At 42.1% G+C, this 13,543-nt stretch overlaps 1 long non-coding RNA gene across 1 annotated transcript; it reads right to left on the reverse strand.

Moving 5' to 3' along the window:
- Positions 1 to 261: 261 nt before the first annotated feature.
- On the reverse strand, positions 262 to 2,909 carry LOC140681917 (uncharacterized). Its single transcript, XR_012053136.1, has 3 exons — positions 2,165 to 2,909; positions 1,550 to 1,618; positions 262 to 1,016 (listed from the first exon to the last, which is right to left on the reverse strand). It is a non-coding gene; the product is annotated as an uncharacterized lncRNA (long non-coding RNA).
- Positions 2,910 to 13,543: the final 10,634 nt, after the last annotated feature.

Here is a 13,543-nt window from a genome sequence, read left to right on the forward strand (position 1 = left end):
CTCCCATATCTTTGCCTGAGAGCCCCTTTATTTCAAAATTATACTAATTCAGAGAGAAGGAGTTTGCATTTTCCATTTCAAGGGAGGCTCCTGCCTTCCTTAGCAGACACCTGTCTTTTCAAACAAAACACAGGGCCATGACATTCCACAAGAGGAATCACTGGTGTACATTTCATGGACCTCTCTCAATCCTATTAAAGTATTGTAGTCCTGGTTTAAAATAGACAGGTATGAAACAACTTTGAGAGACAGAGACTAAAATGGCTTGTGGATTTTTTTTTTATTACATAAAAATTAAAAACTGCAATAAAAAAGAGTGAAATAAATAAGTGCTTTCGTATATGAATAATTAGAGAAACAGAAGTTTGAAGATATGAATGCACATTTTCATAAAAATATGAAATTACAAATAAAAAATATATACATTGAACTACAATAAAAAGGTCGGTAAGATTGTACTTTATTTAGATTGTAATTTATTTAGATTTTTTTGCATTGCTGAAGTATTTTCTTTGTAAAGAGAAGCCGGTATTTTGATGAAGAAATCACAACTGACAATTAAATTTCCTTACTTTTTCTGGTGCTGAGTAAGACATCCTGGCTGGAAGGTCTGACTGAAGGCAAAGAACTGGCTCTGTGTGGTCTGGAACTGAAGGATGTGTTGACTGAAGACCCAGTACCAGCTCTAGTCCCTGTCATACTGGAGGACATGTTGCTTGAAGGCACGGTAAGAGCTCTGTTTCCTCTCATACGGGAGGATGCATCCACTGATGACCCAGTATTGGTTCTGGTTGGTATCGGGTTGATGACTCTGTCCATTGATGACCCAAAACCTGCTCTGCCTGGCATCACACTGGAGGGTGTGCTGGTTTCAGACACACTATAGAATCTGCCTGGTGTCACACTGGAGGGTACGTTGGTGTCAGAGGCACTGTAGGTTCTGTGTGCTGCCACAGCAGCAGGTACGTTGGCTCCAGATACAGAATGGGCTCTGTGGCTAGGCACTCTCCAGCGTCCTGGAATAAACAAAAGAATAAAAAACAAATCAAGAGAGAATCTACGTTTGCTGTTAAATACCTCACATACCAAAGGGTGTGTATGTGAAGTACTTCTAAATGTTTGCTCCTTAAGTGCTTATTTGAAACACACTGCACCTGATTATTAGACATAAATCTTTAATAGACAAAGGACATTAGCACAAGTATCCTTCCCTAGGAAGTGTTGGCATAACATTTATTTGAAGTGCTACAAGTACTTACTTACAGACATCTTTTACCTCTTATCATATTAAATCCAAAGCTATGTTTTTTAATCAAGGAAACAAACCTATTCTGCAGTCTCCCTAACAAAAAATTTAATGCCGTTTAGCTACCCCACCCCTTTTTCTTCTGAAAAATGTCTCAAAACATTTCTGTTTGCTCTAGATTTAATGATCCTGTATGTCTACAATTAAGTGTTGTTGTATTTGGCTGTAGAATCTGTGCAGCATGGAGATGCTGCCTAGGAACCCACATCCAAGGGACTACAATTGCTTGAAAAACAGATTTACCGTCAGCAGTAGAAATAGGAGCAGTAGGTCTACCAGCGGCTTGTGGTGAAACGTAAGGCTGAAAAATATCTGTTGAGTAAAAGTAAGTTTTAAAAACCAAGAAATGCACGGAATGGAAGTAGTTATAGATGAAAGGAAAGGCTATTACAAAATGTTAATGGTTTATAACAGAAAGAACGGAAAAGGCCTTTGGCTATTAAAAAAAAAAAAGAAAGAAAGAAAAGAAAGAAAGAATGCAATTAAAAGGAGTAATAAAATAAAAAATTCAAAAATCAAACACCTGCCCACCTGAACCACTCCCCAAAACCAAAAGAGTCCAAGCAACCAAGAATCCAAACCCAAATTAAAACCACAAGGACATCCAAACTCACAAGGACATTGGAACCAACAGAAAAACCATTCCAGTAATAATTTTAAACTCTGTGTAAGCTTTTTCTATCCCCTTTCCTATCTTTAAAATGTATCACAACATTTCTGTTTGCACTATTTTAGTGCTCCATTATGTTTTTAATTAATTGTTGCTGTATTTGCCTACAGAAGCTGTGCAGCATGAAGGGAGATGCTGGCTAGGAACCCACATCCCAGTGACAGTAATTGTGTAAAAATCAGACTTACCAGCAGGAGCAGGAACAGGAGTAGCAGGTGTACAGGGCGCTTTGGGTGCAACACTAATCCGAAAAATATCTGTTCAGAGATAGTAAATTTATTTCAGAGGAAGTAAATTTTAAAATGTGAGGAAATGCACAGAGCTGCAATGGTTATGTTTGCAAGAAAAGATGAATAAAAAAAGTTAATGCTTTATAACATAATGAAAGCAAGAAGCCTTTTGGGGAAAAAGAAAGAAAATAAGAAAAAAACTAAAATTCAAAAATTAAACACCCATCCACTATTGCTGCTCTGCAAAACCAAAAATACTCAACTAACCAAGCAAACAAACAAAACAAAACCCAAAAAAAGCAAATGGGGACTAATTAAAAAAATACTACACTAGTAATTTTAATCCCTGTGTTTGCTTTCAGCACCACCATTCTCTTCTGATAGATGTCTCAGAACATTTCTGTTAGCACTAGTTTTAATGCTCCAGTATATGTTGACAATTAAAGATTGTGGTATTTGCCTACAGAAGCTGTGCAGTGTGAAGGGAGATGCTGGCTGGGGACCCAAGTGACTGTAATTGTTTGAAAAGCAGATTCCCATCAGGAGCAGGAGGTGCAGCAGCTCCTTTGGGCACAAAGCGAGGTCCAAAAGAGTCTGTTCAGGGAAAGTAAATTTACTTTCCAGAGTTTACTTTTTCAAAAGAAAAAGTTGAAAAAAGCCAGGAAATGCAGAGAACTGAAGGGGTTATGGTTGAAAGGAAAGGCTATTTCAGAAATGTTAGTGGTTTATAACTGAAAGAAAAGAAAAAAGCCTTTTGATAAAAAGAGGGAAGGGAAGGTGAGGTGAGGTGAGGTGAGGTGAGGTGAGGTGAGGTGAGGTGAGGTGAGGTGAGGTGAGGTGAGGTGAAGGGAGGGAAGGGAAGGGAAGGGAAGGGAAGGGAAGGGAAGGGAAGGGAAGGGAAGGGAAGGGAAGGGAAGGGAAGGGAAGGGAAGGGAAGGGAAGGGAAGGGAAGGGAAGGGAAGGGAAGGGAAGGGAAGGGAAGGGAAGGGAAGGGAAGGGAAGGGAAGGGAAGGGAAGGGAAGGGAAGGGAAGGGAAGGGAAGGGAAGGGAAGGGAAGGGAAGGGAAGGGAAGGGAAGGGAAGGGAAGGGAAGGGAAGGGAAGGGAAGGGAAGGGAAGGGAAGGGAAGGGAAGGGAAGGGAAGGGAAGGGAAGGGAAGGGAAGGGAAGGGAAGGGAAGGGAAGGGAAGGGAAGGGAAGGGAAGGGAAGGGAAGGGAAGGGAAGGGAAGGGAAGGGAAGGGAAGGGAAGGGAAGGGAAGGGAAGGGAAGGGAAGGGAAGGGAAGGGAAGGGAAGGGAAGGGAAGGGAAGGGAAGGGAAGGGAAGGTGGGAGAGAAGCTGGAAGGCACAAAGGAAGGAAGGAAATTAAAAATTACAATTAAAAAAAAATCAAAAAACAAAACACACACCAAACATACACCCCAAAAAAATCCAACCTACCAAGCAAATTAAAACTTAGAATATCTAAGCAAGTGGGGACTAATAAAAAAAAAAGATAACAGCATTCATTTTAATCCCTTTGTTTTAATCCCTGTATTAGCTTTCACCATCCACTCTCTCTTCTGAAAAATAGCTCAGAATGTTTGTGTTTGCACTGGTTGTATGGCTCCATTATGCTGACATGTAAATATTGCTGATTTTGCCTACAGAAGCCGTGCAGCATGAAGGGAGATGCTGGCTAGGAACCCACATCCAAGTGACTGAAATTGCTTGAAAAGCAGACTTACCATCACTGTCACCAGCATGTGCAGGAGGTGTTCCGGCTAGTTGGTGTCCAATTCGACCCCAGAAAGATTCTATGAAGAGAAAGTAATTTTCAATCTAAAAAATGTTTTTGTTTTATAAATCAAGGAATTGCACAGCACTGAAATGGTGTGGTGGCAAGGAAAGGCCATTACAAGTATTGGTTTATAACATAAAGGAAGGAAAAAGTCTTTGGTAAAAAAGAACAATAACAACAACAACAACAACACAACAACAAAAAACCCAAAAGAAAAACCCAAAAAAACCAAAGGAAAGAAAGAAATTTAAAATAGTAAAAAAAAAAAACCAAAAAAAACAAACCAAAAAACATGCACCCACCCACAACCACTAGTCTCCAAAACCAAAAGAATCCAAACAACCCAGCAACCAAACCCAAATGAAAACCAAATATGTCCAAGCAAATGGAGACCAATAGGAAAAAACCCTATAATAGTAATTTTATTTCCTGTGTTAGCTTTCCCCATCCTCTTTCTCTTCTGAGAACATCTCACAACTTTGCTGTTAGCACCAGTTTTACTGCTTCATAGCATTTGCAATTAAGGATTATTGTATTTGCCTACAGAAGCTGTGCAGCATGAGGGAGATGCTGCCTAGGAACCCACATCGGAATTGCTTGACAAGCAGACTTACCATCACGAGCATGAGCAGGTGCAGGAGGTGCACGAGCTGCTTGGGATGAAACAGGAAGCCAGAAAGAGTCTGTTCAGTGAAAGTAAAATCACTTCAGAGGAGGTAAATTTTAAAAAGCAAGGAAATGCACAGAACTGGAAGGGTTATGTTTGCAAGAAATGGCATATTCAAAATGTTAGCAGTAGTGTAATTGCTCCATTATGTTTACAATGAAGTATTGTTATATTGTCTGCAGAAGCTCTGTGGCATGAAGGGAGAGGCTGGCTCTGAATGCACATCCAATACTGTGGACAATAATTGCTTGACAAGCACACTTACCATCAGGACCAGGAGTACGAGGTGTAGCAGCTTCTTGGGGTTCAATGCGATGTTGAAAGGAATCTGTTCAGAGAAAGTACATTTACTTCAGTGTCTTAGGGTATCACATAAGATGCAACCCAGAGGTATGTATTCTATTACCATCTACATCAGCTGTTAAGAGAAATGGGGCAGTATTCTTTATCCTCTCCATGACTCAGTCCTGACGACTCCTTCCAGAGGCCTGTGTCTGCCAATGGGCCATCAAGGCCTCACTGCATCACCCATAAAATTCCATCATCCCATTGTGAGATGCTCTGCCCAATGGGGAGAGTCAAGCATTTGTACCTGGATATAATCTGAGAGCTGGAACACCAGAACAACCTTACCAACTGGATTTCCAGAGGACAAGAGCTGCATAACTACCTCTGGATCTTCAGAGGAAGACCAGACCCTTCTACAGGATCACTACTTCAGCAGAAACACATCTATCACTTCAGCAGGACTGCAGCCACCATTTTATCAGACTGCTACCACCACCCTGACCAACAGGGTGTCAGGTTGTATCCTGACTCTTTAGGCCAGTGTTTTCTGCCTTTATTTTAATTGTCCTATGAAATACTAGTTCTGACTTGGAATCTCGCACTGGTTAGTTTTCAAACTAGGACACAGTACAAGGTACCGGCTGATTTGGGTTCAAAGTGACACCAAAAAGACTCTGATCAGTGAAAGTAAATTTACTTCAGAGGAAGTAATTTTAAAAAAAATGGAATGCAAAGAAATGCATTAAGTATTGTTGTATATGCCTACAGAAACTGTGCAGCATGAAGGGAGATGCTGGCTCTGAACCCATGTCAGACTGACCGCAGTTGCTTGAAATGCAGACTTACCATCAGCAGGAAAAGGAGGAGCAGTGGGTTTACCAGCTGCTTGGAGTGAAAAAAGAGGCTGAAAAGTACCTGTTCACAGAAAGTAAATTTACGTCAAAGAAGGTAAATAAAAAAAAAAAAAAAAGGAAATGCAAAGAACTGAAATGGTTATGGTTGAAAGAAAAAACCTTTAAAAAAAGTTAATGGTTTATAACATAATGAAAGGAAGAAGTTTTCAGTTAAAAATATAAACAGAAAGAAGAAATAAAAGAAAAAAATTAAAAACAAAAACCCACCCACCCCCACCACTCCCCAAAACCAAAAAATTCAACCAACCAAGCAAGCAAATCTAAAATAAAATCAAATAAAATCAAAAATATCCAAGCAATTAGGGACCAATAGAAAAAAAAATTACAGTACTCACCATCCCCTTTCTCTTCTGAAAAAAGTATCACAACATTTCTGTTTGCACTAGTTTATTTGCTCCATTACGTTTAAAATCGAGTATTGTATTTGCCTACAGAAGCTGTGCAGCATGGAGGGAGATGCTGCCTAGGAACCCCCATCCAATAGACTATAATTGCTTGAAAAACAGACTTACCATCAGGAGCAGGAGCTGGAGCTGGAGCAGGAGCTGGAGCTGGAGCAGGAGCAGGAGCAGGAGCAGGAGGGGCAATAGGTCTACCAGCTGCTTGGGGTGAAACATGAGGCTGAAAAATAGCTGTTGAGTAAAAGTAAGATTTAAAAACCAAGGAAATGCACAGACTGGAAATGGTTATGGTTGAAAGAAAAGGCTGTCACAAAATGTTAATGGTTTATAGCAGAAAGAAAGGAAAAACACTTTTATTATTAAAAAAAAAAAAAAGAAAGAAAACAATTAAAAGACATAATAAAAGGAAAAAATCAAAAAGCAAACACCCATATACTCACCTCAACCACTCCCCAAAACCAAAAACCTACAAGCAACCAAGCATCCAAAACAAGAAACCAAACTAAAAAAAAATAATAAAAACAAAACCAAAACAACAACAACAGCAAAACAACACCACAAGGAAATAGGGGACAATAGGAAAAACAATTCCAGAAATAATTTAAATCCCTGTCTTAGCTTTCAACATCCCCTTTCTCTCCTTTAAAAAGATACATAACATTTCTGTTTTCACTATTTTAATGCTTCATTATGTTTTCAATAATTGTTGTTGTATTTGCCTTTGTATTTGCATCTATACGGGGTGCTTTCGGTGCAACGCTAACCAAAAATATCTGTTCAGAGATATTAAATTTACTTCAGAGGAGGTAAATTTTAAAAAGCAAGTAAATGCACAGAACTGAAATGGTTATATTTACAAGAAAATATGATTAAAAAACGTTAATGCTTTATAATATAATGAAAGGAAGAAGCCTTTGGAAGAAAAGAAAAAGGTAGAAAATAACAAAAAATCATTTAAAAAGTCAAAAACCAAAAACCCACCCACCCATCCACTACTGCTACTCCACAAAACCAAAAAAAAATCCAACCAACCAAAGCAAAACTCAAAAATACCCATGCAAATGGGGGCCAATTAAAAAACCCCACAGTATTCACAGAATTCGCAGTATTCATAGAATGACTAGGTTGGAAAAGACCTTAAAGATCATCGAGTCCAACCCAAGCCTTAACACGTCAACTAAAACATAGCACTGCGTGCCACATCCAGTCTTCTTTTAAACACATCCAGGGATGGTGACTTCATCACCTCCCTGGGCAGGTCATTACAGAACTTTATCACCCTTTCTATAAAAATATTCTTCCCTATATCCAACCCATATTTCCCTTGGTGCAGCTTGTGACTGTGTCCTCTGGTTCTGTCAGTGCTGCCTGGAGAAAGAGACCAACCCCCACGTAACTATGACCACGTTTCAGGGAGTTGAAGAGAGTAATAAGGTCACCTCTGAGTCTCCTTTTCTCCAGGCCAAGCACCCCCATCTTCCTCAGTCATTCCTCACAGGACTTGTGTTCCAAGCCCCTCACCAGCCTCATTGCCCTCCTCTGGATGGGCTCAAGCATCTCAATGTCCTTCCCAAACTGAGGGCCCAGAACTGGACACAGCACTCAAGGTGCAGCCTCACCATTGCTGAGTACAGGGGAAGGATAACATCCCTGCTCCTGATGGCCAGGATGCTGTTGGCATCCTGATAGAGGCCAGGATGCCATTGGCCATCTTGGCCATCAGGGCACACTGCTGGCTTATGTTGAGCCAGCTCTCAACACCCCCAGGTCGTTTTCCACCTGAGCCCTGTCCAGTTACACTGTCCCCAGCCTATAACATTGTAGGAGTTATTGTGGCCACAATGCAGGACTTGGCACTTGGACTTATTCAACTTCATCCTCTTGTACTCTGCCCATCCATTCGACCATTCCAGGTCTCTCTGCAGAGCTCTCCTACCCTCCAACAGATTGACACAAACTCCCAGCTTAGTGTCATACACAAACTTACTAATGAAAGACTCGATCCCCTCCTCTATGTCATTAATAAAGATATTAAACAGGACTGGTTCCAGCACAGAGCCCTGAGGGACACCACTGGTGCCTGTCCCCAGCTGGATGCAGCACTGTTCACCACCACTCTTTGGGCTGGCCATCCAGCCAGTTCTGAGCCCAGCACAGAGTGCTCCTGTCCCAGCTGTGGGGGCTGCAGCTTTTCCAGGAGTTTGCTGTGGGAGACAGAGCTGGAGTCCAAATACACAACATCCACAGCCTTTCCTGCATCCATCAAGTGGGTCATTTGGTCATAAAAGGAGATCAGGTTGGTCAGACACAACCTACCCCTCCTAAACCCCTGCTAGCTGTGTCTGACACCCTGGCCATCCTGTAAGCGCTGTGGGATGACACTCAGTGTAAACTGTTCCATCACCTTACCGGGTACTGAGGTCAGGCTAAACGGCCTATAATTAACAGCATCTTCCTTCCCCCCCTTTTTATGAATAGGTGTCACATTGGCCAGCTTCCAGTCATCTAGAACCTTACCAGTGAGCCAGGACTGCTGGTAAATGATGGAGAGTGGCTTCACAAGCTCATCTGCCATCTCTCTCATCACCCTGGGGTGGATCCCATCCAGGCCCATAGATTTATGAACATCCAAGCATCTCAGCAATACTGTGACTGCCTCCTCCTGGATAACAGGGGGCTCATTCTGCTCCCTGACACCATCTACCAACTCAGGAGGACAGTTGTCCTGAAAGCAAGTCTTCCAACTAAAATCTGAGGCAAAGAAGACATTAAGCACTTCTGCCTTCTCCTCATCTGCAGTTACTAAGTTCCCTTCTGCATCTAATAAAGAACAAAGGTTGTTCTTACTCTTCCTTTTACCATTACTGTATTTATAAAACCATTTTTTATCATCCTTTACAAATGTTGCCATTTTAAGTTCAAACAGAGCTTTGGCCTCCCTAACTTTTTTCCTACATACTCTAGGAGTCCCCTTAAATGCCTCCTGAGAAACCTCCTTCCAAAAATAATGCATCACTTTTTTATTCCTAAGCTCCTCCAAAACCTCCTTGCCCATCCAGGTTGGGTGTTTGCCTTGTCGTCTTATCTCTCAGCACACAGGGACAGTCTGTTCCTGTGCCCTCGAGATCTCTGTTTTGAAGCACGCCCACCCTTCCTGAACTCCTTTGTTTTTAAGAACTGCTTCCCAAGGAACTTTCTGAATAAGTCTCCTGAGTAGGCTGAAGTGTGCCCTCTAGAAGTCCAGTGTGAAAGTCATATTAATGTTCCTTCTGATTTCACCAAATAGTGAGAATGCTATAATTTCATGATCACTGTGTCCTAAGCGGCCTCCATTTCCCACCAGCCCATCTCTATTTGCAAATAACAAATCTAACATAGTCCCTTCCCTGGTGGGCTCACCCACCAGCTGTGACAAAAAATTGTCCTCCACAAACTGTAAAAATTCCCTGCACTGCCTTTTTTCAGCTGTATTGAGTTCCCAGCAGATGTCTGGAAGGTTGAAATTGCCAGCAAGAACAATGGCTGATGATCCAGAAACATGCTCAGGTTGCTTGTAGAATGAGTTCTCCACCACTTCTTCCTGACTGGGTGGACAATAACAGACTCACAGTAGGATATCAGTTTTGTTGGCCTTCCCCTTAATTCTTACTCATAGGCAACTTCATCGTCATTAGTTTCAATACCTATGGCATCCAAAGCCTTGCAAATATCAAGGGTTACCCCTCCACCTCTTCTGCCTTTCCTGTCTCTTCTGAAGAACTTGTATCCATCCAGTGCAGAATTCCAGCCATGTGAGTCACCCCACCACACTTCTGTGAGGGCAATTACATCATAGCTCTGCTCTTGGACCATGGCCTCCAGCTCTTCTTGTTTGTTACCCATGCTGCGTGCACTAGGTAACAATGCACCTCAGCTGGGCAGCTGATTTCACTCCTATCTCAGGTTTACCAGCCTTGGGCTGGCTTCCAGACAGTCCAATTGCATCCTCTTCCCCCTTCAAACCTTGTTCAAAGTCCTCTCAACAAGTTCTGCCAGTTCACAAGCTAAAAACCTGCTACCCTTACCAGAGAGATGGAGCCCATCTCGTTCCAGTAGAGCAGGTGTTGTAAAAGTTGCCCCATGATCAAAGAATCCAAAATTCTCCTTATGGCAGCAAGGCAGCAACCCTTGAGCCACTTCCTGATAACGTGAGATCTCCTATTCCTTTCACGGTTTCTTGCAGCCACCAAAGGGACTGAGGAAAAGACTACCTGTAGCCCTGTACAACTACTTGTCCCAGTGCCCTAAAGCCCCTTTTAATTGCCCTGACACTCCTCTTTTCAATCTCATCACTGCCAGCCTGAGGTATCAGTAGTGGGTAATAACCAGAGAGCTGAATCAGCCCAGGCAGTCTCTCAGTGATATCCCATACCCAGGCCCCAGGGAGGCAGCAGACCTCTCTGTGGGGTGGGTCCAGTCGACATGTGGGGGCCTCTGTTCCCCTCAGAAGGAAATCACCCACCATGATTAACCTTCTTTTCTTTTTGATCTTAGAGGTGGTAGTCCTTCTCACAGATTAATCATAACTGGGAGGCTCACTGGGCAGATAATTTTCTTCTAAATCATCTGGCTGATTCTCCAGGCGTTCATACCTATTCTGAAGTGGCACCTGGCTTGGGAGTGAGAGTCAGGAGGAGTTTTTATTATTACCTCCTCGAGTAGGAACCCATTTCCACTCCCCTTCATCTACCAGGTGTCCTTCTATTGCCTAACAGTGAGAGGCACAGGAGTCCTCTGACTCTTGGTGGGCCTCCCTCAAGGATGGAAGGGCTGAACTCTGCCAATCTTTCACTTTCCCTGATGCTCCTTAGTCTTTCAACTTCCTCTCTAAGCTCGGCCACAAGTGAAAGGAGATGATTCACGTGTTCACACCACAAGCAGGTTCCCTCTGCAATGCCCCCTGAAAGCACTGATAAGCTCAAACACTCCACACAGGAATGGGTCTGCACAGACACATCCTTTTTGGAGGGTTCCATCTGGTTACATGCTCTTGTACTAACTACAGTTTTCAATCACGTAAAAACCATTACTACCAGAAACCCCAAACCAACCAACCAACAGAAACACTGCACACAACACACAGTAAATCTGAGAGGCAACAAAAGCTGGAACTCTGCTTGTTCATCTGCCACGCAAACTGCCGTGCCGCTCCCTCAGAGCCTTGCCACGCTCCAGTTTGCCCGCTCTGGGTCGCCGCACTCCCTAGGGGTCTCTTTTAATCAGCCTGCTATTCAGGAACAGAAGAAGTAGTAATTTTAATTGCTGGGTTTGCTTTCAGCACCACCATTCTCTTCTAAAAGATGTCTTAGAATATTTCTGTTACCACTAATTTTAATGCTCCGGTATATGTTGACAATTAAAGATTGTGGTATTTGCCTACAGAAGCTGTGCAGTGTGAAGGGAGATGCTGGCTGGGGACCCAAGTGACTGTAATTGTTTGAAAGGCAGATTCCCATCAGGAGCAGGAGGTGCAGCAGCTCCTTTGGGCACAAAGCGAGGTCCAAAAGAGTCTGTTCAGGGAAAGTAAATTTACTTTCCAGAGTTTACTTTTTCAAAAGAAAAAGTTGAAAAAAGCCAGGAAATGCAGAGAACTGAAGGGGTTATGGTTGCAAGGAAAGGCTATTTCAGAAATGTTAGTGGTTTATAACAAAAAGAAAGGAAAAAGCCTTTGGTTAAAAAAAAAAAAAAAAAGGAAAGAAAGGTAAGTTCTGGGAAGGGAAGGGAACGTAAGTTCTGGGAAGGTAAGTTCGGGGAAGGGGAAGGAGAAGGGGAAGGGAAAGGGGAAGGGGAAGGGGAAGGGGAAGGGGAAGGGGAAGGGGAAGGGGAAGAGGAAAGGAAGGGAAGGGAAGAAATTAAAATTGGCAATAAAAAAAGCAAAAAAGAAACACACACACACCCACCATCAACAATCCCCAAAACAAAAAATTGCAACCTACCAAGCAACTAGAGCTAAATGAAAACGTAGAATATCTAAGCAAATAAGGACTAATAGGAAAAGCCATTACAAAATGTGGCAAGCACTTACAAACACAATGTGTTAACTTTCACCATTCCCTCTCTTCTGAAAAATGGCTCAGAATGTTTGTGTTTGCACTGGTTGTATTGCTCCATTATGCTGACATGTAAGTATTGCTGATTTTGCCTACAGAAGCCGTGCAGCATGAAGGGAGATGCTGGCTAGGAACCCACATCCAAGTGACTGAAATTGCTTGAAAAGCAGACTTACCGTCTGGAGCAGGAACAGGAGCAGGAGCAGGTGATGTATCACCAGTTTTGGGTTCAAAGTGACCTTGCAAAGTTTCTGCTTGGAGAAAGTACATTTTAAAAGCAAGGACATGCAGAGTACTGGAATGGTTATAGTTGCAAGGAAAGGGTATTACAAAATGTTAATGGTTTCTAATAGAAAGAATGGAAAAACATTGTTAAAAAAAAGAAAAGGAAAGAGAAGGAAGAGAAGGAAGAGAAGGGGAAGGAGAGAGGGAGGGAGGGAGGAAAGAAGGGAGGGAAACAAAAACAGGAATACAAAAAAAAAAAGAGCCCAAAACCACACACCCACCCCACAGCAAACACTCCTCATAACCAAAAAATACAACTCACCAAGCAAACAAAACCAAAGGAAATTTAAAAATTCTAAGCAAAGGGGCTCCAATAGAAAAAATAAATTACTCTAGTAATTTTGATCCCTCTGCTATCATCCAACTTTCTCTTCTGAAAAGTTACAGAACATTTCTGTTAACACTACTTTTATTGCTCCATTATGTTTACACTTAAAATTATTGTTGTATTTGCCTACAGAAGCTGTGCAGTATGAAAGGAGATGCTAGCAAGGAGCCCACGTCCAAGTGACAATAATGGAGACCTACCATCAGGAGCAGGAGCAGCAGGAGCAGCAGGAGCAGCAGGAGGAGGAGGACGTGGCGATCCAGTTGCTTCGGGTTGAAATTGAACTTGCAAAGATTCTGTTTGGAGGAATTAAACTTTAAAAAGCCAGGAAATGCACAGAACTGAAGGGGTTATGGTTGCAAAGAAAGGCCATTACAGAAATGTTAATAGTTTCTAAGAGTAAGAAAGGAAAAAAGACTTCAGTAAAAAATCAAGGGAAGGGAAGGGAAAACAATAATAACAAAAATCAAAAACTTTAAATGAAAATACCCACCCAACCACCACAACAACTACCCAATAACAAAAGATTCAACAAACCAAACCCAAACAAAAACCTAAGCAAATCAGGACCAATAGAGGAAAAAAAATG

This window comes from Taeniopygia guttata, chromosome Z (genome assembly GCF_048771995.1).
Source record: "Taeniopygia guttata chromosome Z, bTaeGut7.mat, whole genome shotgun sequence".
NCBI classification, from domain to species: domain Eukaryota; kingdom Metazoa; phylum Chordata; class Aves; order Passeriformes; family Estrildidae; genus Taeniopygia; species Taeniopygia guttata.